This window comes from Rhinatrema bivittatum, chromosome 12 (assembly GCF_901001135.1).
Source record: "Rhinatrema bivittatum chromosome 12, aRhiBiv1.1, whole genome shotgun sequence".
Taxonomy (NCBI): Eukaryota; Metazoa; Chordata; class Amphibia; order Gymnophiona; family Rhinatrematidae; genus Rhinatrema; species Rhinatrema bivittatum.
This window is the reverse complement of record NC_042626.1, coordinates 72251586-72272726: the sequence shown is the minus strand read 5'-3', so window position 1 is coordinate 72272726 and position 21141 is coordinate 72251586. Positions and strand designations below refer to the sequence as shown.

Genomic DNA, 21141 nt, shown 5'->3' with positions numbered 1-21141 from the left:
AGAGGGAGGGGGAGAGGGAGGGAGTGGGAAGGAAATGGACCGAAATTTTTTTTTTTAAATGTAGCCCGTTGTTACGGGCTTAACGGCTAGTATATTTATAAATGATCTGGAAAGAAATACAAGTGAGGTAATCACATTTGCAGATGACACAAAATTGTTCAGAGTAGTTAAATCACAAGCAGATTGTGATAAATTGCAGGAAGACCTTGTGAGACTGGAAAATTGGGCATCCAAATAGATGAAATTTAATGTGGATAAGTGCAAGGTGATGCATATAGGGAAAAATAACCCATGCTATAATTACACAGTGTTGGGTTCCATATTAGGTGCTACAACCCAAGAAAGAGATCTAGGCGTCATAGTGGATAACACATTGAAATCGTCGGTTCATTGTGCTGCGGCAGTCAAAAAAGCAAACAGAATATTGGGAATTTATTAGAAAGGGAATGGTGAATAAAACGGAAAATATAATGCCTCTGTATCGCTCCATGGTGAGACCGCACCTTGAATACTGTGTACAATTCTGGTCGCCACATCTCAAAAAAGATATAATTGCGATGGAGAAGGTACAGAGAAGGGCTACCAAAATGATAAGGGGAATGGAACAGCTCCCCTATGAGGAAAGACTAAAGAGGTTAGGACTTTTCAGCTTGGAGAAGAGATGGCTGAGGGGGGATATGATAGAGATGTTTAAAATCATGAGAGGTCTAGAATGGGTAGAAGTGAATCAGTTATTTACTCTTTCGAGTAATAGAAAGACTAGGGGGCACTCCATGAAGTTAGCATGGGGCACATTAAAACTAATCGGAGAAAGTTCTTTTTTACTCAACGCACAATTAAACTCTGGAATTTGTTGCCAGAGGATGTGGTTAGTGCAGTTAGTATAGCTGTGTTTAAAAAGGATTGGATAAGTTCTTGGAGGAGAAGTCCATTACCTGCTATTAAGTTCACTTAGAGAATAGCCACTGCCATTAGCAATGGTTACATGGAATAGACTTAGTTTTTGGGTACTTGCCAGGTTCTTATGGCCTGGATTGGCCACTGTTGGAAACAGGATGCTGGGCTTGATGGACCCTTGGTCTGACCCAGTATGGCATTTTCTTATGTTCTTATCTTTTAATATCCGATTTCCATTGCGGCCACCAGTAGTGACGAGAAATAAGATTTCTTGTTCTGAATATACCAGGATGTCCAGCAAAGTGGGCATCATGGTCTCATCGTAGAACTCTTTACCTTAAACGCTTGGGTACCACTGTTTTCCCTAATGGAACAGTAAAGGTGGTGGCCAGTATTATTTGAGTCGGATCAATAATATGATGGGGGGGGGGGGGGGAAGATCAGGGGTATCATCAGGTAAAAAACTCTGAGAGAGCGCATCTGCACGTAGGTTCTTCTCTGAAGGCTGAAAATGTAATTTAAAATTGAATCGACTGAAGAAAAGTGCCCAGTGGGCTTGCCATGGATTCAAACGTTGAACCTGTGATAAATAGGCGAGATTCTTATGATCTATATAAATGTTAATGGTATATTTAGCCCCCATTCCTCAAGTGCGGCCTTAATTGCCAAGAGTTCTCGGTCCCCTATAGCATTGTTTCTTCTCCACTGGAGAGAATGTTTTAGAAAAATAGGCACAAGTAAGTAATTTCCCTGACTCGGAGGGTTGTAAAAGAATTGCTCCCACTCCTAAGGTTGAGGCATCAAACGCCACAATAAATGTGGAGAAATAGCCAGATGCTTAAGCTCTATACCATCTCTGGGTGATCTTAAGTTTATCTTGGAACTATATACTTATATTTTAAAATTTTATTGGCTTAATATGTATAGTTTTATTCTGTCTTTTAGTAATCTTATCTTTTAAGCTATTTCTCTAAGCTAGTAATTTTACCTTTTATTTTTCTATCTATAAACGATTGTAACTTTCTTACTATGTTTTTTATTGTAATGTAAACCGTTGTGAAGGCTACCGCTGAGATGACGGTATATAAATAATAATAAACCTTAAACCTTAAATGGTTTAGCTGGATCAGGATGATGCAAACATGGATCTCTTATAAATTCCTCCTTTAAATATTGGAAGGTATGGACAGCCTCAGGAGGCCAGTTGTAAGTCGGGGCTCCCTTCTTGGTCAAGGCAGTAAGTGACGCCACCAAAGTAGAATATCCGGAAATAAATTGGCAATAGTAATTGGAGAACCCCAAAAATTGTTGTAAGGCCTTGAGCCCCACTGGTTGGGGGCCAGTCCACTACAACTCTGAGTTTCTCGGGGTCCATGCGTAGACCGTCTCGAGACACAATATTTCCTAGAAAAGGTAGTTCCTTTTGGTGAAAAAGGCATTTTTCTAGTTTTGCGTACATTCTGTTGTCTTGAAGGTGATGAAGGACTTGCATAATATGGATCTGATGTTGGTGCTTGGTCTTGGAAAAAATTAAGCTGTCGTCAAGGTAGATTATAACATGAGAATAAAGAAGATCTTGAAAAATATCATTAATCATGGTTTGAAAAACTGCCAGGGCATTACACAGTTCGAATGGCATTACCAGATATTCATAATGTCCATCGCGAGTGTTAAAAGCAGTTTTCCAATCATCCCCTTCTCGTATTCGGATTAAATTGTAGGCCCCCCCGGAGATCTAGTTTCATGAAAATTTGTGCTCCTCTCAACCGATCAAAAAGTTCTGAAATAAGTGGAATAGGGTACCAATTCTTTTTAGTGATGGCATTGAGTCCTCTGTAGTCAATACATGGCTGCAGCGATCCATCTTCCTTTTTGACAAAAAAAAAAAATCCGGCCCCTGCAGGAGAGTAGGAAGGTCTGATGAATCCCAGGTTCTCGTGGATGTACTGGTTCATGGCCTCAGACTCCGGCTCCAACAAGGCATAAACCCTTCCCCTGGGGGGATTCTTACCAGGAAGTAATTCTATTCCACAGTCGTAGGTATGGTGTGGTGATAGAGTCTCGGCTTGTTGTTTGCTGAAGACATCAACAAATCTGGCATACTGATGTGGTAAAGTGGATGGAATAACTGCTGAACAAGAGATAGTGGACCTGGCTGATAGAACTTGCAACAAGCAGTTCTGATGACAGTAAGCACTCCAACTGGCCAACTGTAAGGTTCCCCAATCCACCTGGGGTTGATGTAATCTTAACCAGGGTAACCCAAGGATCACCTGGTTGACGGAGGAGGGGAAGCACATAGTTGAATGGTTTCTTGATGGAGTATTCCAGTCGCCATTTTGATGGGTTGGATAATCAGAGAGATTTTATTTTCCAGTGGTTGTCCAGAAACAGAAGACACCAGTGAGGGGAATTTTCAGTGGCTCAGTAGGAAAGGGTATCGACGGACTAGATCTTCTTCTATGAAGTTACCGGCCGCCCCAGAGTCCAGGAAAGTCTGAAAATGAATAGTGCAGTCATGGATAGAAATTGATACTGGAATCAAGATTTGTGGAGAGGGGATAACATGACCCAGGGAGGCCTCTCCTACCAGTCCTAGGTCTGGGAGTTTCCTGACTTATTTGGACATTTATTAACGAAATGCCCCGTTCCTGCGCAATAAAGACAGAGGTTATTTAGCCTTCTATGTTGTTGTTCTTCAGGCATTAACAGACATTGGTCGATTTGCATAGGCTCCTCCGCGGGTGATTGCAGTTCAGAAGCCTTGGGAACTACGAGAGGTTGTTGAAAAGCAGGTGCCGGCCGAATGGATCGCGACCTCTCCTGAAAACAAAGGTCTAGTCAAATTGCCAAGCGAATCAATTCCTCTAGAGATTCTGGAGGTTCCCAGCCAGCTAACTCATCCTTGATTGTCTCGGAGAGACCCTGACGGAATATGGCCGTAAGGCTGTTGTCACCCCAATGAAGCTCGGCTGCCAGAGTACGAAACTGAATGGCGTATTCCCCGACCGATCGGGATCCTTGTCAAATCTGAAATAAATCTGCAGCAGCCGAAGTTGAACGTCCAGGCTCATCAAAGATCTGACGGATGTCTTTCAAGAATTGATCCAGGTTATTCAAAAGGGAATCCTCTCGTTCCCAGAAGGAAGAAGTCCAGGCTAAGGCTGGTCCTTCCAAAAGGGATAAGATAAAAGTGACCTTTGTCTTATCTGTGGGGAACAAAGAGGACTGGAGCGAGAAATGCATACGACACTGATTGATAAACCCCCGACACTGCTGAGGGTCTCCATTGAAGTGAGGTGGAGGTGGCAGTCATAGAATGGTGGGTGGTGAGGATGAAGCTGGGGTTACCGGTGCAGCGACAGAAAAGGCATCCATTCGAGCAGCCAGTCTCTCCAAAACTCCTGTAACTTGATCTAATACTCCTTGCTGTTGAGTGCGTGAAGACAATCCGGGAATGGCCTGTAAGGCTGTCAGATTTACGGGATCCATGGCCTCGGCTAACTGTTATGGATATGATAGTGAATCCCTTATTAGGACAACAGTCTTACCTTAGGCCGCAGTAGATAATCTTAGAGAAGACGCCGAATTGGCAACAAGAAGGCAATCCAAGGTACAGTCCAGAGTCAGGGGAGGCAGCAGGCAAGAGGAGAATCAAATCCAATGCGGGTCGTGGGTAGGCAGCAAGAAGGCAAATCCAAGGCTCAGTCCAGAGTCAGAAACGCCAAAACAAAGAATAATCCAATGAGAGCACCAGCCACAAGCAAGCCTGAAGCCGAGGCAGTGCTGTGCAGGGCTCAGGGCGTTAAATCTCAAAACTTCCAGTGCAAACTGATGACACGCCCTGGTGGGCGGAGCCTGAATGCGACTCACGCTGGGCCGTGCTGCTGCCAGAAAACGCCAGTGATACTAGAGGGGAGCCTCGCGGATCGCCGAATGGTAACAGTACCTTCTCCACCTCTGAGGGTCCTCTGTGCTTATCCCAGGCTTTACCTCTCACTCCTCCCACAGCTTAGGATCCTCGGTGCTTATCCCAGGCTTTACCCCTCACTCCCTCACAGCTAAGGATCCTCTGTGCTTATCCCAGGCTTTACCCTCACTCCCCCACAGCTAAGGATCCTCTGTGCTTATCCCAGGCTTTACCCTCACTCCCCCACAGATAAGGATCTTCTGTGCTTATCCCAGGCTTTACCCCTCACTCCCCCCACAGCTAAGGATCCTCTGTGCTTATCCCAGGCTTTACCCCTCACTCCCCCACAGCTAAGGATCCTCTGTGCTTAACCCAGGCTTTACCCCTCACTCCCTCACAGCTAAGGATCCTCTGTGCTTATCCCAGGCTTTGCCCCTCACTCCCCCACAGCTAAGGATCCTCTGCGCTTATCCCACGCTTTACCCCTCACTCCCCCATAGCTAAGGATCCTCTGTGCTTATCCCAGGCTTTACCCCTCTCTCCCCCCCACAGCTAAGGATCCTCTGTGCTTATCCCAGGCTTTACCCCTCACTCCCTCACAGCTAAGGATCCTCTGTGTTTATCCCAGGCTTTACCCTCACTCCCCCTCAGCTAAGGATCCTCTGTGCTTATCCCAGGCTTTACCCTCACTCCCCCACAGATAAGGATCTTCTGTGCTTATCCCAGGCTTTACCTCTCACTCCCCCCACAGCTAAGGATCCTCTGTGCTTATCCCAGGCTTTACCCCTCACTCCCCCACAGCTAAGGATCCTCTGTGCTTATCCCAGGCTTTACCCTCACTCCCTCACAGCTAAGGATCCTCTGTGCTTATCCCAGGCTTTACCCCTCACTCCCCCACAGCTAAGGATCCTCTGTGCTTATCCCAGGCTTTACCCTCACTCCCCCACAGCTTAGGATCCTCTGTGCTTATCCCAGGCTTTACCCCTCTCTCCCCCCACAGCTAAGGATCCTCTGTGCTTATCCCAGGCTTTACCCCTCACTCCCTCACAGCTAAGGATCCTCTGTGCTTATCCCAGGCTTTACCCTCACTCCCCCTCAGCTAAGGATCCTCTGTGCTTATCCCAGGCTTTACCCTCACTCCCCCACAGATAAGGATCTTCTGTGCTTATCCCAGGCTTTACCTCTCACTCCCCCCACAGCTAAGGATCCTCTGTGCTTATCCCAGGCTTTACCCCTCACTCCCCCACAGCTAAGGATCCTCTGTGCTTATCCCAGGCTTTACCCTCACTCCCTCACAGCTAAGGATCCTCTGTGCTTATCCCAGGCTTTACCCCTCACTCCCCCACAGCTAAGGATCCTCTGTGCTTATCCCAGGCTTTACCCTCACTCCCCCACAGCTTAGGATCCTCTGTGCTTATCCCAGGCTTTACCTCTCATAGCTGGGGTTGCCAACTTTCAGAAATTTGTGAAAATTCCAAGCAGTTTGTCTCACATTGTAAAATTTTCGCCTCTGTCCTTCCACACTACTATTTATTTTAAACCTAAGGACATTTTGAACCCATATACAGTAGTATTAGGCCTATTGTAATGTATGTTGGGTGTGGGCTTGGCTGTAGAAACCACAAGTAAACTGAATTACAGTTCAATCTAGTAAATCTCACATACCAAAACAGCACTAACTGCTAACATTCAAACAGAAACAATCCTAAGTATGAAAAAGCAAAACTGCAAATATTACACCAGCTAGTATAAAACTAAGAAATATAAATCATAATAGTAAAACCATAGTAGTAAAAAGAATACATATTTCAAAACAGCGGATGAATAGAATAGCATCCAATAATGAAAAACATTAATTTTTTAAATTTTACCCAATACTAATAACACATTTCAAAACAGCAGACATCAAATAATGCCCAATTAAAACAAGAGTAAAAAATATCCCCTTATCTCCATACCTGGGAATTCTTGATTTACAGTCATTCTGAGAGGAAGGTTGCACACTTGATCCTCTCACCGCACTCTTTAGTTCATTCTCTCCCTCACACACACACGTTCACTCTCATGCATACTCCTTCTTATATACACTGGCTCGCTTTCTCTCTCCCTCCCTCACACACACAAACACAGACTTTCTTGCATTTATTGGCTCTTATATATATACACACACACACACACAATGGTGCTCTCCCTCACGCACACAAACACAGACTTTCTTGCATTTATTGGCTCTTATATATATATATATATATATATATATACACACACACACAATGGTGCTCTCCCTCATGCACACAGGATCTTTCTCTTACACACACAGGCTTTCTCTCACTCACTGGTGCTCTCTCCCCCCACCTCCACACACAGGCTCTCCCTCACTTTCACAGGCTCTCACACTCACTGGTGCTCTCTCCCTCACTCTAACATACAGAGGCTCTCACATACGCACCGGCACTGTCTCCCTCACTCTCACAGGCTTTCCCTCACAAAGGCTCTCACATTCACTGGTGCTCTCTTTCTCATACACATTGGTGCTGTCACACTCACTGGCATACTCTGGTACTCTCTTCCTCTCACACATACAGGAGCTTTCTCACACGCACACTCACTGGCGCTCACACAGGCTCACTCACACTTCAAGTCTCTGTATCAGCATGCTGACGGCCCCACCCCCTACTGCTTTAAATAAATCATCATTCTGCCAGCCCCACTGGGCCTTTTTTTTATGTGCTGCAGGCGGGCGGAAGAATAATCCCAACTACAGTGCATGATGCTGGAGTCACTTCCCAGGAGTAAGACCTTTGAGTCCTTGTGGACAATATGTTGAAAACCTCAGCTCAGTGTGTAGTTGTGATTAAAAAACAAGTAGAGTGTTAGGAATGGAGAATAAACACAGAATATCCCATTGCTTCTGTACTGAGCCATGGCGCGACCGCACCTTGAGCACTGTGTGCAGCTCTGGTCGCCCCATCTCAAGAAAAACAGAGCGAAACTAGAGAAGGTACAGAGGAGGGTGATGAAAATGATAAAGGGGATGGAGCATCTCCCCTATGATGAGAGGCAGGGTAGGGCTCTGTGTATTGGAAAAGAGACCAAACTACCAGAAGTTTATAAAATAATGACAGGGGGGGATGAGTAAATAAACCAGGGGACCCTCCATGAAACTAGGAAGCAGCAGATTCAGAGCAGGTCGTAGAAAATATTTTTTTACTCAGGGCACAAGCTGTGAAATCTGCTGCCAGAGGATGTGGTCAAGGTAGCGGGTATAAAAGAGGTTTAAGTTCCTGGAGGAAAGTCCCCAACACATTAGCCAGGTAGACTTGAGAAAGCCACTCCTGATCCCTAGGAGCGAGGAATACATTTACGTTTTGTAATCTGCCAAGTACTTGTGACCCAAACTGGCCACTGTCAAGAGACCGGATGCAGGGCTCGAAGGACCTTGGTCTGACCCAGCACGGCAGCTCTTATGTCCCCCCACTGCCGAAGATCCTCTGTGTCCATCCCAGGCTTTACCCCTTGCTTTCCAATCACTAAGGAGTGGTCAGGCTTTACCCCTCACTAGTGAGGATCCTTTGTGCTCATCCCAAGCTTTATCCCTTGCTCTCAAACTACCAAGAATTCTCAGTGCGCGTCCCACGTTTTACCCCTCTCTCCCCCAGTTCTGAGAACTGGGGGAGAGAGGGGTAAAACGCTTCACTTTATCACCCCCCCCCCCCCCCCCCCCCCCCCCCCCCCCCCCCACTGCTCAGGACCTTCTTTCCTCATTCTGATGTTTCCAACCTCCTGGTTTCCTGGAAGGTTGTTGCATGCTCCCGCCTTGTGTAAAATCCTCCTTTCCCCTCTGCCCCCTCCTGCAGCCTCTTCCAGTGAGCACCTCGCTGGCAGCTTATGTGCAAGTCATGGAGGAGAGGCACCAGTTACTCCCTGGGGTGCGCTGGGGGAGGTAACAGGAGCTGTGATCTCTTTGTTGCAGGAGCCTCCTGCTATCTCTGGCCTGGAGATAACTTCCCCTTTCTGGCCCAAGAAGAAGGGAGCCCTGTGACACCCAGGCAGTGACTGCAGGGCAGGGAGAGGAGGAAAAAGGCAGGAAGGAGTCTATTGAGCAGAAAAGTGATTTGCACTGCTTATAATTGATTAGCCATATCTGTTCCTCCTGCCGTCTTCTCTTCTGCAATCCATACCACTTCTACTTTCTGTTCACTTAGAAACTACTCCATTCCCTCTCCAAAGCCACACTTGTACTCACCCTTCCCCAGGAATCCAGCTGCATGTTTCTTACCAAGAAACGGAAACCCCTACTTCCTCCATCCATCCATCTTATACATACCTCACCAGGAACGAGCAACCCTTCCTCATCTTTCCAGCTTACGTGTACTGCGCCAGTTCCTTTTCCATCCATCCATCTACATGTAGTTCACAAACAGGCCGATACAGAACGGTGCGCTCAGCCGCGCTATTACTCCTTATACTGAAGGGGTAATAGTGCATGGAAAACGCGCGGCCAACCACCCCGAAATTAATAGCGCTCATCGCATGCAAATGCATGTTGATAAGCCTATTAGTTATTCCCCCGGAATACTGAAAGTAAAGTGTGTGGCCAGAAATTAACCAAGGGCAGGTGTTAACCATGGAAAGCACCGGGAAAGTGTACAGAAAAGCAGAAAAAACTGCTTTTCTGTACAGCCTCCGACTTAATATCCTAGCGATATTGAGTCAGAGGCACAAAAAAAACAGATGCTCAATTTTGCCGGTGTCCATTTTCTGAACCCGTGGCTGTCGGTGGGTTCGAAAACAGACGCCGGTAAAATTAAGCATTGGTTGTCGGACCCACTGACAGCCGCCACTTCTGCTAATAAGGAGGCGCTAGGGACGTGCTAGTGTCCCTAGCGCCTCCTTATTAGCGCAGGCCCTAATTTAAATACAAAATTGCGCGCCCAGGAGAGGTGCCTGGGCACGCGTCAGGAGAGTGGGCACTCGCTTCACAGCGCCGGCTCTGCCGCATGTTTTATTGCGTCTGCCTGAAAGGAAGGGAAACAGCAGGATGCTAGTCCTCATCCGATGAAGCCCGGCACAGAAAACTTTTGTCAAAGTAGCCTGCTACTATCCGCGTGTCCATGCGAGGTCCCCCTTCAGTCTCTTCTTTTCCGTGGTGCAGTTACCTCGCGGTTGCTGGAGCTCCACATTTTTTTTTCAAAATTTTTCTCGAATCCTTCGAGTCACCCTTCGCAGTCAGTGCCCTCCCAGTGTGGTAGGTTATTTTCCATTTTTGCTCGATCTGGCAGTCAATTCCCGACTCCTCACCTCCCGTCTGCCATCAACCGCACTCCAGGTCTTTTTCATGGCATCAACCGGTTTTCGTCAGTGCCCCCGGTGCCCGTGGTCTATGTCCATCACGGACACGCATGAGGTTTGCATCCTCTGCCTGGGGGCCTCGCACAGTGTCTGTAGATGTCGTTTGTGCGATCAGATGACACCTAAGGGGCGTCATGTGCGCCTTGGCAAAATGGAGAAACTTTTCTGGACCCCGAAATCCTCCACTTCTGCATCAGTTGCTTCAATGCCCAAGGATCGCGGGGAGCTGTCCCCGTCTGTGACTCTCGCAGTCCCTTTCATTTCCACCCCCAAGGATCAAGGAAAGGGAGATCAATCCATGGTGGTCTCTCCCCTCCCCCAGACCTCAGGGTCATCGATTTCCTCGGTGCTGGGGAAAGACCGGGCCTAGCATCGGAAGCATTCCCAGAAGCACTGGCACCGGTCACCATCCCGACATGTTTCTGGAGCGGCATCAGCAGCCACCGAGCCGCCATCGAAGCAGCACTGGCCACCGGAGGCCCCATCCTCTGGTAGCCCAAGGTGTTCCCCACCTATACCCGAGGATGAGCCGGTGATGCCTCGTCCCCCTCCATCAGGACTTCCAGGAGGAGTTGGACCGCAAGGTGCAGTCGGTAGTGCTCAAGGCGCTGCAAGGCGTTGAGATACTGGTGCCCGAGCCTCTGTCATCGATGCTGTCACCCTTGCTAGAGTGTTTGGATATCCTTCTCAGCGCCCTACCGATGCAACCGGTGCCCAAGGGGCCACTGATGCCCTCCACCGGAGCGATCCCAATTCCCAGGTCCTCAGAGGAGGATGAAGCCTCCGGGACCAGGTTCCCTCATCCGCGGTTCCCCGTACCACTACCGGGCCCTTTCAGCTTACCACAGCCGATGACCTCTTCGATGCCGGGGGATCCATTGGTGCCATCTGTACTCTTGCGCCCTTCGAAGCCCAGGGTCGATGCCCCTCACGGCCCTTACCCTTCAGCACCTGGGCCCAAGTGAGGAAGAGGGTCCCTGTGACCCTTGGGGTGATGACTCCACAGACTCATCCTCCGAGTACTCCGATGATCCACTCTCAGATCCTTCACCCCCAGACGAGCAGTGCTGGTCACCGCTGGAGGACCTGTCGTTTGCAGGGTTTGTTAGAGCTATGGCTGAGGCCATTCCCTTTCAACGCCTTATAGAGAAGGATGCGCGCCACAAGATGCTGGAGGTTCTCCAGTTTATTGACGCTCCTAAAGAGATCGTGGCAGTTCCAATCCACAACATTTTTAAAGAACTACTCCTCCACATGTGGGAGCACCCCATTTCTGTCTCCCCAATAAACTGGCCGATGCCACCTACTTGGTGCAGCAGGCCCTGGGGTTCGAAAAGAGGCAGCTCCCTCACCAGTTGGTGGTAGTGGAATCCGCCCTGAAGAAGGCCCGGCGCTCCCGTACCCATGCCTCCGCTCCTCCGGGATGGGAGCATAGGGAACTTGATGCCATAGGGAGAAAGATCTTCCAAGGTGCCATGCTTGTCGACCGCATTGCGGCTTACCAACTTTACATGACCCAATATAACCGCAATCTCTGGAAGCGAGTCCACGATTTTGCAGAGGGTCTTCCCCAGCAGCAGCAGGAAGCGCTTGCTGCCATTACTTCTCTGGGTCTGGAAGCAGGGAAACATGAGGTGCGACCCACCAACGATGTGTTTGAAACTGCAGCCCGCTTAGCAGCCATAGGCATCAGTGCCAGACAGATGGCTTAGCTCAGGGCCTCGGACCTCTGGCCGGAGGTCCAGGATAGGCTCGCCGACCTCCCATATACAGGCAAGAACCTGTTCGGGGACAAGGTCCGGGATGTGATGGCACAGCTGAAGGACCATCATGACACCCTCCAGCAGCTATCCGCTAGTCCCTCAGAGGGGCCATCCTCAGCCAGGAAATCCTCCAGGCCAGGCTCTCGCAAATCCTTCTACTGGCAGCGAAAGTATTACCCTCTGGCTGCTTGGACGCGCATGCCCCAGACCAGTTCTAGGGGTCGCCCCCGCCAACAGCAAGCCCCCAGACCCCAACCAGTGCTCCAGCAAACCCCGGCTATGGGCTTTTGACTGGCAGCGAGGGAGCACAAGTCAGCTGGCAGTTCCCCTGGCACCCAATCCCCCGGTCGGCGGCAGGTTTCTCAGCTTCGCCTGGTGCTGGGAAGGGATCATGTCGGACCATTGGGTCCTTTCCATCGTACGCCAGGGATACTATCTGCACTTCAGACGGCTCCCGGGGACCTCTGCCCCATTTCCTTCGTGGGGTTCATCTGCCCATTTGGTCGTTCTTCAAAGAGAACTCTCCTCCCTCCTTGCAGCGGCGCAGTGGAACCGGTCCCTCGCAGACAGCAGGGTCAAGGGTTCTACTCAAGGTATTTCCTCATCCTAAAAAGGAATGTGGCTTGCGTCCCATCCTCGACCTCAGGGCGCTGAACAGGTTTCTCGTAAGAGAAAAATTCAAGATGGTCTCCCTGGGCACGCTGATCCCCCTCCTCTGAAGAGGAGACCGGCTCTGTTCCCACAACCTGAAGGTTGCATACGCACACATTGGGATTGTCCCCAGCCACAGGAAATACCTCCGCTTCATGGTGGGGAATGCACATTTTCAATATAGAGTGCTGCCCTTTGGGTTGGCATCAGCCCCCTGCGTCTTCACCAAATGCTTGGTGGTGGTGGCTGCCTACCTCAGGTGTCGCTCGGTCCATGTGTTCCCGTACCTGGACGACTGGATGGTCAGAAGCGACTCCTGCTCCAGAGCCTTGCAAGCTCTGGCCCTGACAGTTCAGATCGTGCAGACTTTGGGATTCATGATGAGCTTCCCCAAGTTGTACCTCTGCCAGTCCCAGCAGCTGGACTTCATAGGCGCCAGGTTGGACATGACACAAGCGAAAGCTTTCTTGCCCAAGGATCGGGTGGTCACCCTTTCCTTGCTGGCCACCCTCATCCGCAGCAGCGGAAGGGTGTCAGCCCACCTTCTACTCCGTCTGCTGGCAGCCTCCGTCCATGTGATGGGCTTGGCCCACCTCCACATGTGGACCCCTCAGTGGGTCTTGCGGTCTCCAGTGATAGCAAGCATCCCAGGATTTAGAGGCTCTGATCACAATCACGGACCCTCTCAAGCTATCCTTGGCCTGGTGGGAAACCCTTCCCAATCTAGAACGCGAACTTCCCTTCCAGCCTGCGCCGTCCCAAGTGACCCTCATCACTGATGCTTCTCCTCAGGAGTGGGGAGCCCACATGAATGGTCTACACACTCATGGCCTTTGGACAGCCGCTGAAGCATGCTGCCAGATAAATTTTCTGGAGCTTCGAGGGATACGATACACTCTGTGGGCATTTCGGGATCAGTTGTCATCAAAGGAGGTCCTTATTCGGACGGACAACCAGGTCATGATGTGGTACATCAACAAGCAGGGTGGCACGGGCTCGTTCCTCCTCTGCCAGGAGGTGGTGCAGGTTTGGAACTGGACCCTCTCCCAAGAGATGTATCTGCGGGCGACCTACGTGCCAAGTCACCCCAACACGCTGGCAGATCGCCTCAGCCGGTCCTTCCAGCCGGTCCCTCAACCCTGTGGTAGTGGCTGAATTATTCTGCCGCTGGAGTATGCCGGATATGGACCTGTTTGTCTCCCCTCTCAATCACAAGGTGAGCAAGTTCTGCTCCCTAGTAGCGGAGAACGGCCATCCGGCCTGCGATGCCTTCTCCCTTTTATTGGGAGCAAGGCCTCCTGGATGCATACCTGCCTCTCCCGCTCCTCTCCAAGATCCTGTCGAAACTTCAGGAGGACGGGGGGATCATGATTCTTGAGGCACCCTCCTGGCCTCGGCAGGTTTGGTTTCCACTCCTACAGGACTTGGTGCATGCACTTATCCCGTTGGGGACAGCGCCCAACCTCATAACAGAGGGCACCCTGTGCCACCCGAATCTCTGGGTGCTAGCCCTCACGGCTTGGATGTTGAGCACCTGATCCTCCAGCCATTACAGCTCTCGGATTGTGTTTCTAGGGTCCTGATCAAGTCTCGGAAACCTTTGACTAGGAAGTCCTAAACCAACTTTTTTCCATCTGGTGTGGAGGGCATAGGTTGGACACCTTCGCCTGCTCTCTCCCTCAGCTGCTGGACTACCTGTGGCACTTGTCTGAGTCTAGGCTACAGAGCAGTTCCATCAGCGCGTACTACCGAGGTGTTGCTGGCACGCCTGTTTCGGTCCAGCCCCTGGTTGGCCACTTCATGTGGGGTCTCCTTCAACTGGCCTCCGGCAGCATCCTGGGACCTCAACGTGGTCTTGGCAAGACTGATGCGGCCTCCCTTTGAGCCCCTGCAGTCTTGTGGTCTGAAGTTCCACATCTGGAAAGTCATATTCCTGGTGGCGATCACTTCCACGTGCAGAATCAGCGAGCTTCAGGCCCTGGTTACGTACGCGCACCATACATGAGGTTCTTCCACAACCGTTTGGCCTTGCATACGCATCTTAAATTCTTGCCCAAGGTGGTGACTGATTTCCACAACAATCAGTCCATCGTTCTGCTCACCTTCTTTACGAGGCCACATTCCCACCCAGGGGAACGCGCTCTCCACACCTTGGACTGTAAACGGGCGCTGGCTTTTTACCTAGACCACACAGCGAGCCACAGACAGTCCACCCAGCTCTTTGTGTCTTTTGACCCCAACAGGCTGGGGGCGGTGGTGAGGAAGCAAGCCCTATCAAACTGGCTGGCGGATGGCATTGCCTTCTGCTATCAGCGAGCAGGGCTCCAGCTAGCCGGCAGCATGAAGGCTCACTCTGTGCAGGCCATGGCAGCATCGGTGGCCCATTTGCTTGCAGTTCCCGTCACAGAGATTTGCCGGGCTGCGACCTGGAGTTCTCTCCACACGTTCGCAGCTCACTACTGCCTTGACAGGGATAGCCATCAGGACAGTGCCTTTGGTCAGTCCGTCCTCTGCAGCCTGTTCCAGACCTGAACCCAACTGTCTCTACTCGCGCTCCTTGTGGGACCAAACCACCCCTGTTTTCCCCACAGTGCCGCAGTTGTGTTGTGCCCATTGGCGCCTTGTTCGGCCACTGTTGGTCTCTCTGATTGCGTGGGGCTGTCTGGAGCTCTGTAATCACCCACATGTGAGGACTACCATCCTGCTTGTCCTAGGAGAAAGCACAGCTGCTTACCTGTAACAGGTGTTCTCTTAGGACAGCAGGATGTTAGTCCTCTGGAATCCCACCCACCTCCCCACGATGTTGGTTTGTTGTTTTATTTTTTTGCTTGTATTTTTGCTATGTTATAAGACTGAAGGGGGACCTCACGTGGATGAGCGGATAGCGGCAGTCTGGGCATGCTCGGTCTGCTGGCCAAAGTTTCTTGAAACTTTGACAGAAGTTTTCTGTGTCGGGCTCCATTAGATGATGTCACCCACTAACATCCTGCTGTCCTAGGAGAACACCTGTTACAGGTAAGCAACTGCGCTTTCTTCAATCGTTCATCTACACATAGCTCACCATAGAAGAGAATCTCTCGCCCATCTACACATAGTTTATAGAAGGGAATCTCTCATCATTTAACACATAGCTCTCCATAGAAGGGAATCCCTTTCTCCACCTATCCATCTACCTTGCCAAGAACCAGAAGCCTTCTCCAGTCATCTGTCTTTTAAAAATTCATAGCCCATACTCATCAACAGTTGAAGATGGGGTACACCACAACAATCCTAAAAATTACATCATAAACTTGACTGCCACAACAAAAAACAATTGAACAAAACTAAATAGCTACAACCATAAAAAAAAGTCCTGGACACTACATAACCAAAAATGCATCCTATTCAGCGTAATCAAATGCTTGCTGAAACAAGTAGATTTTAAACTGTTTCCTGAAAGTCCACATACATGTCATTGTATGTAATTGCTCAGGTAATGTATTCCAAAAATTGGGCTTTCCAGCCTCAGAAAGATGTGCCAGCCACAAGGAGGGTATATCAGGCAGACCAGGTTGAGCGGATGTCAAAGCTCGTGGAGGATTGTGCCTATGCAACATGGCCCCTATCCAGAGTGAAACCTGGAAGTTCAATAGCTTGTGCATGAGCATCATCCATCTGCACGGCCCTCCCCAGGACTTCATTTGTCTGTCATTGCTTCATCTACAGATCTCGCCATCTGTTGTGCCTTCCTGATTCCGGCCTCTTAGCCTGTATCCACCGATCTGTTTATTAACCAGTCCTCCATTCATTCCCCTCCACCTATTCTCCCTCCCACCTCTTCATCTTGCAGAGCAATGGAGTGCAGTGATGCTTCTATAGAAAATGTGCGCTGTGCTTTTTTTTTTTTTATATCCCGGCAGTGTTTCCTTCTCTCTTTATTTATTTATTTTTTTATACCGACATTCAATTCAGAATATCACATCAGTTTACAGAAAACAGAATTGTCATCAAATATAGTATTGAGGACAGAATACAGTGAAACAGTTCAAAACATTAAGTAGGAAATTATAGCATCAAATTAAAACATAGATTGGACTTCTAGCTTGATCAGGAGCAGCCTGTCTTAGGCTTTGGCATCATGAGATCTTAATTACAGCTACCCCGAGATTTTCCCCTCCAGACTCGACCCAGCCATCGCAATGCCGATAAGGGGCCACACGCTACAGTTCCACCGGGAGGCTGCCTAACGTGGAGCCCAAGTCCGGCCCTCTTGGCTGGGACTTCCTTACCCCAGGAACTGCCAGCACTGCGACCACAGCATCTCCATCTCCGGCCAGCCCAGGAACTGAGCCAGGGTCCTCCGTGTGGCAGCAGACAGCTCTTGCCACTGGAGAGACCCTCGTTGTTGCTTTTTCTAAGTGGAAGTGGTGTCCTGAGGTCATCTTCTGAGCTGTGTGGAGAAAGTCTTGGAAAACTAGAAGGAATCTCTCTTCTTGAAGAGATTTAGCCTCTGCCCTGGGATCTGGAGGCAGAGAATGGAGATGAAGAATAGAGGCGGTGAAAAGAGGGTATGATTAGGTGTAGAGGGCACGGACATGGATGCCGGCCGTGAGTATATGCAGAACAGTAAGAGCAGCCCTAGTGAGCCTGGAGGACGCATGTGCCATTCTGCCCAGAGCTTCTCTTTTTCAGTGATCCTTCTAGTAACAGACAGATAATATCCTCCCCGTGGCCAGGCTGGAGGAGAGAGGAGGGGCACAGACAGATAATATCCTCCCCGTGGCCAGGCGGGGCTAACCCTCCAGAAGGTTCGGGGCTGGGGGCTGTCTGGTTCCCTTTCCATCATCGTGGGAACGAGCCGTGTTTACCCCTGCCTTGCCTGGGGTTGTGAAACAGCTGCATGGGTGCGGAGCCCTCTGTGACAGGAAAAGCCGAAACCTCAGGCAGAGAAAGGGGAAGTAGTCTGCTGGAGGGCGCCCCGGGCTAGGTTTGCTGGGTACCAGCTGGAATTGGGGAGAATGTTTGCGTGCAGGGCATTGAATATATAATGTGTGTTTCTCTGTATGTGCATGCCACATATGTGGGGGTGACTTCTTGTGGACAAGTATTAGTGTACCTAGCAGCTTCTTCCAGCTGTGTCCCAGCAGCAGGAGCTGGTGCAGTTTGCTGGGGTCTGGCAGAGGGAGCTTGAGGCCCTCTGGTGTTGAGGGGGGGGGGGGGGGTGAGATTGGTGGCAGTCAGCCTGGCTCCTTGCTCTCTCTCCTTCATTTCAGCTGTTTGACTTCCCTCCCTGTGGCTTCTGTCTGTAACCCTGTGTTTAATATATCCTCACACCAGGGCTGTAAGAGATGAAGCAGGACAACTCTCATGCGTTTCTTGGTATTTATTAATATTCCTGCTGGACCTTCCCCCTCAGATAAGGCCAGGGTTAATTCCCATTTACCCTGCAACCACATTCCTGCCCATGGCTTGGACTTCTAACCGCAACTGGTCACTGAGCTTTTTCCTAGACAATGTCACAAAACATAAGAATTTGCATTACTGGGTCAGACCAAAGGTTCATCAGGCCCAGTATCCTGTTTCCAAAAGTGGCCAATCCAGGTCACAAATACCTAGCAAGAGCACAAGGGGTAGACAGATTCCATGTGGCTGATCCCATGGATTTCTGCAACTCCTTTTTAAAAAAAAGGGACTTTTCTTCCAGGAACTTATCCAAACCTTTTTTAAACTGAGCTACAGTACCAGCTTTCACCACATCCTCTGGCAACAAATTCCAGAGTTTAATTATGCGTTGAGTAAAAAAAATATTTTCTCTCATTAGTTTTAAATGTACAACTTAGTAACTTCATTGTGTTCCCTGGTCTTTGTACTTTTCGAAAGAGTAAACAACTTATTCATGTTTTCTCGTTCCAATCCACTCATTATTTTACAAACCTCTATCATATCTCCCCTCATCCATGTCTTCTCCAAGCTGAAGTCTTAACCTCTTTAGCCTTTCTTCATAGGGGAATTGTTCCATCTCCTTTATCATTTTGCTTGCCTTTCTCTGTACCTTTTCTAATTCTGCTGTATCTTTTTTGAGATGTGGAGACCAGAATTGAATACAATACTCAAGATGAGGGCGCACCATGGAACCATACGGAACAGCATTTACTACTCTTCACAGACCACATGGAGGTAACCTGCATGGAGAGGCAGTTACTGCCATAAGCAAATTGTTGGACAGACTAAATTTGTTCTTTATCTGCCATCATTACTATGTTACTTTGTATTATGATGTTCTCTGTTTTATTCTCCATTCTTTGTTTTTTGTTTTTTTTAAATCTGTTTATTGGTAACATTGAATACACTTTATGTCCATAGCACATAACAAAACATGTTTGAGAACTTTATACAGTCACTCGATTATTTTGATTTTTTCTCCCATGTGTACCCTCCCCTGTAAGACACATCCACACACTCCAGCACACCATTCAACCACTCACAATAAACGTTTGTAGTGTAAATGTAAACCGACGTGATATGTTTTACATGAATGCCGGTATACAAAAACTAATAAATAAATAAATATAAAGTTCAAAGATTGCGCTCTACCTCAGTCATAGGACCCTCTCAACCAAACGAAGTAACCTTTCACACAGAAATATCCCCTTAACTTCAGAAATGCTTACGTGCAATGAAATCCTTTTGACGCAATAACTCCAATGCAGCCTATTCCTTCATCAATTCTTTCCAATAATTAAAGTTGGTCACCTGGTCGCTATTCCTGCATTCCTCCCCTAATAATCCCTAGCAGTCTGCTTTCTTGGCGATTCCTAATGTGGAATCTTGCATTGTGGTGTTATTTGCATGCCCAGTCTCCCAGTTTTGCAATTTCTCACACTCCTCTTGTGAATTAATAATTTTTTAATATTTTGGTGTCATTGGCAAATTAGATCCCCTCATTCATTGTCCCGGTTTCCAGTGCTCCCAGAACAGATCCCTGGGGCCCTCCAGTATTCACCTTTTCCCTCAGGGCTACCCTTTCCAGAGCCATTGAGAGCTGCCTGCCTCTTATTTAACCACAGACATCATCTCTTTTTAATACACAATCCTAAAAATAGTCTTACGCCAACAGCATTCAAGGCCTCGAGGCAGCTTTCCCCTTACAGCACAGGATAAATCTGTCAGGCAGCTTATCTCTGCTTGGGGTGCAAGTCTCACCTCCTGTGTCCCAGGAATCTCCAAGTCCTTATCTCAAATGCAGAGGGAGAGGTGTAGGAAGTCTCAATCCACTAGGAAAGGCAGGGAGGGTCTCCCCGCCCCATCAGAGAGAGTTTGTTATAAAATGAAAGAATGTATTCCCTGGAGGATTTCTCCACCATCTGGTTTTGGTTATTTCTCGGGTTTCTTCAGCAAAATGATACTACACTTGTCTTCTTGAGAAATTGTCTTCCCTGTCCTTGGGGGCATTCATATGTACCCTTTCATCTTCCTTTCCAAGGAGAATCAATCTGAGGGAGCCTGGGATGAGGGGAACAAGCAGTGATAACCGGGCCCAAGGTGCCAGACGGCAGGAGAGAGGGAAGACAAAGCCTCTCTAGGTTATGGCTGCCTGCAAAGATTCCCCAGACATTATGTAAATAGCCCAGCTGTGCAGGGGGGCATCAGGCGTGCAGGGGGGCATCAGGCATGCAGAGGGCCAGCTGTTCAGGGGGGGGCATCAGGCATGCAGAGGGCCAGCTGTGCAGGGGGGGCATCAGGCATGCAGAGGGCCAGCTGTGCAGGAGGGCATCAGGCATAGGGGGGGCATCAGGCATGCAGAGGGCCAGCTGTGCAGGGGGGCATCAGGCATGCAGAGGGCCAGCTGTTCAGGGGGGGCATCAGGCATGCAGAGGGCCAGCTGTTCAGGGGGGGCATCAGGCATGCAGAGGGCCAGCTGTGCAGGGGGGGCATCAGGCATGCAGAGGGCCAGCTGTGCAGGGGGGGCATCAGGCATGCAGAGGGCCAGCTGTGCAGGAGGGCATCAGGCATAGGGGGGGCATCAGGCATGCAGAGGGCCAGCTGTGCAGGGGGGGCATCAGGCATGCAGAGGGCCAGCTGTGCAGGGGGGGCATCAGGTATGCAGAGGGCCAGCTGTGCAGGGGGGGCATCAGGTATGCAGAGGGCCAGCTGTGCAGGGGGGGGCATCAGGCATGCAGAGGGCCAGCTGTGCAGGAGGGCATCAGGCATGCAGAGGGCCAGCTGTGCAGGGGGGGGGCATCCGGCATGCAGAGGGCCAGCTGTGCAGGGGGGGCATCCGGCATGCAGAAGGCCAGCTGTGCAGGGGGGGGCATCCGGCATGCAGAGGGCCAGCTGTGCAGGGGGGCATCAGGCATGCCGAGGGCCAGCTGTGCAGGGGGGGCATCAGGCATGCCGAGGGCCAGCTGTGCCGGGGGCATCAGGCATGCAGTGGGCCAGCTGTGCAGGGGGGCATCAGGTATGCAGAGGGCCAGCTGTTCAGGGGGGGCATCAGGCATGCAGAGGGCCAGCTGTGCAGGGGGGGCATCAGGTATGCAGAGGGCCTTCCTATTTGAATGGGTGACATGCCCCCCCCCCCCCCACAAAGGA

The 21141-nt window shown here is 49.8% G+C and overlaps 1 long non-coding RNA gene across 3 annotated transcripts in view; it reads left to right on the top strand.

Annotated features, from left to right (window-relative positions):
* The window catches only part of LOC115074192, a 33926-nt gene extending 14832 nt beyond the window's left edge, over positions 1-19094 (top strand). For all 3 annotated transcript variants that reach the window (XR_003852205.1, XR_003852204.1, XR_003852206.1), the window contains one exon: positions 18635-19094. This is a non-coding gene — a long non-coding RNA (uncharacterized LOC115074192). The remainder of the gene's footprint in view (positions 1-18634) is intronic.
* Positions 19095-21141: the final 2047 nt, after the last annotated feature.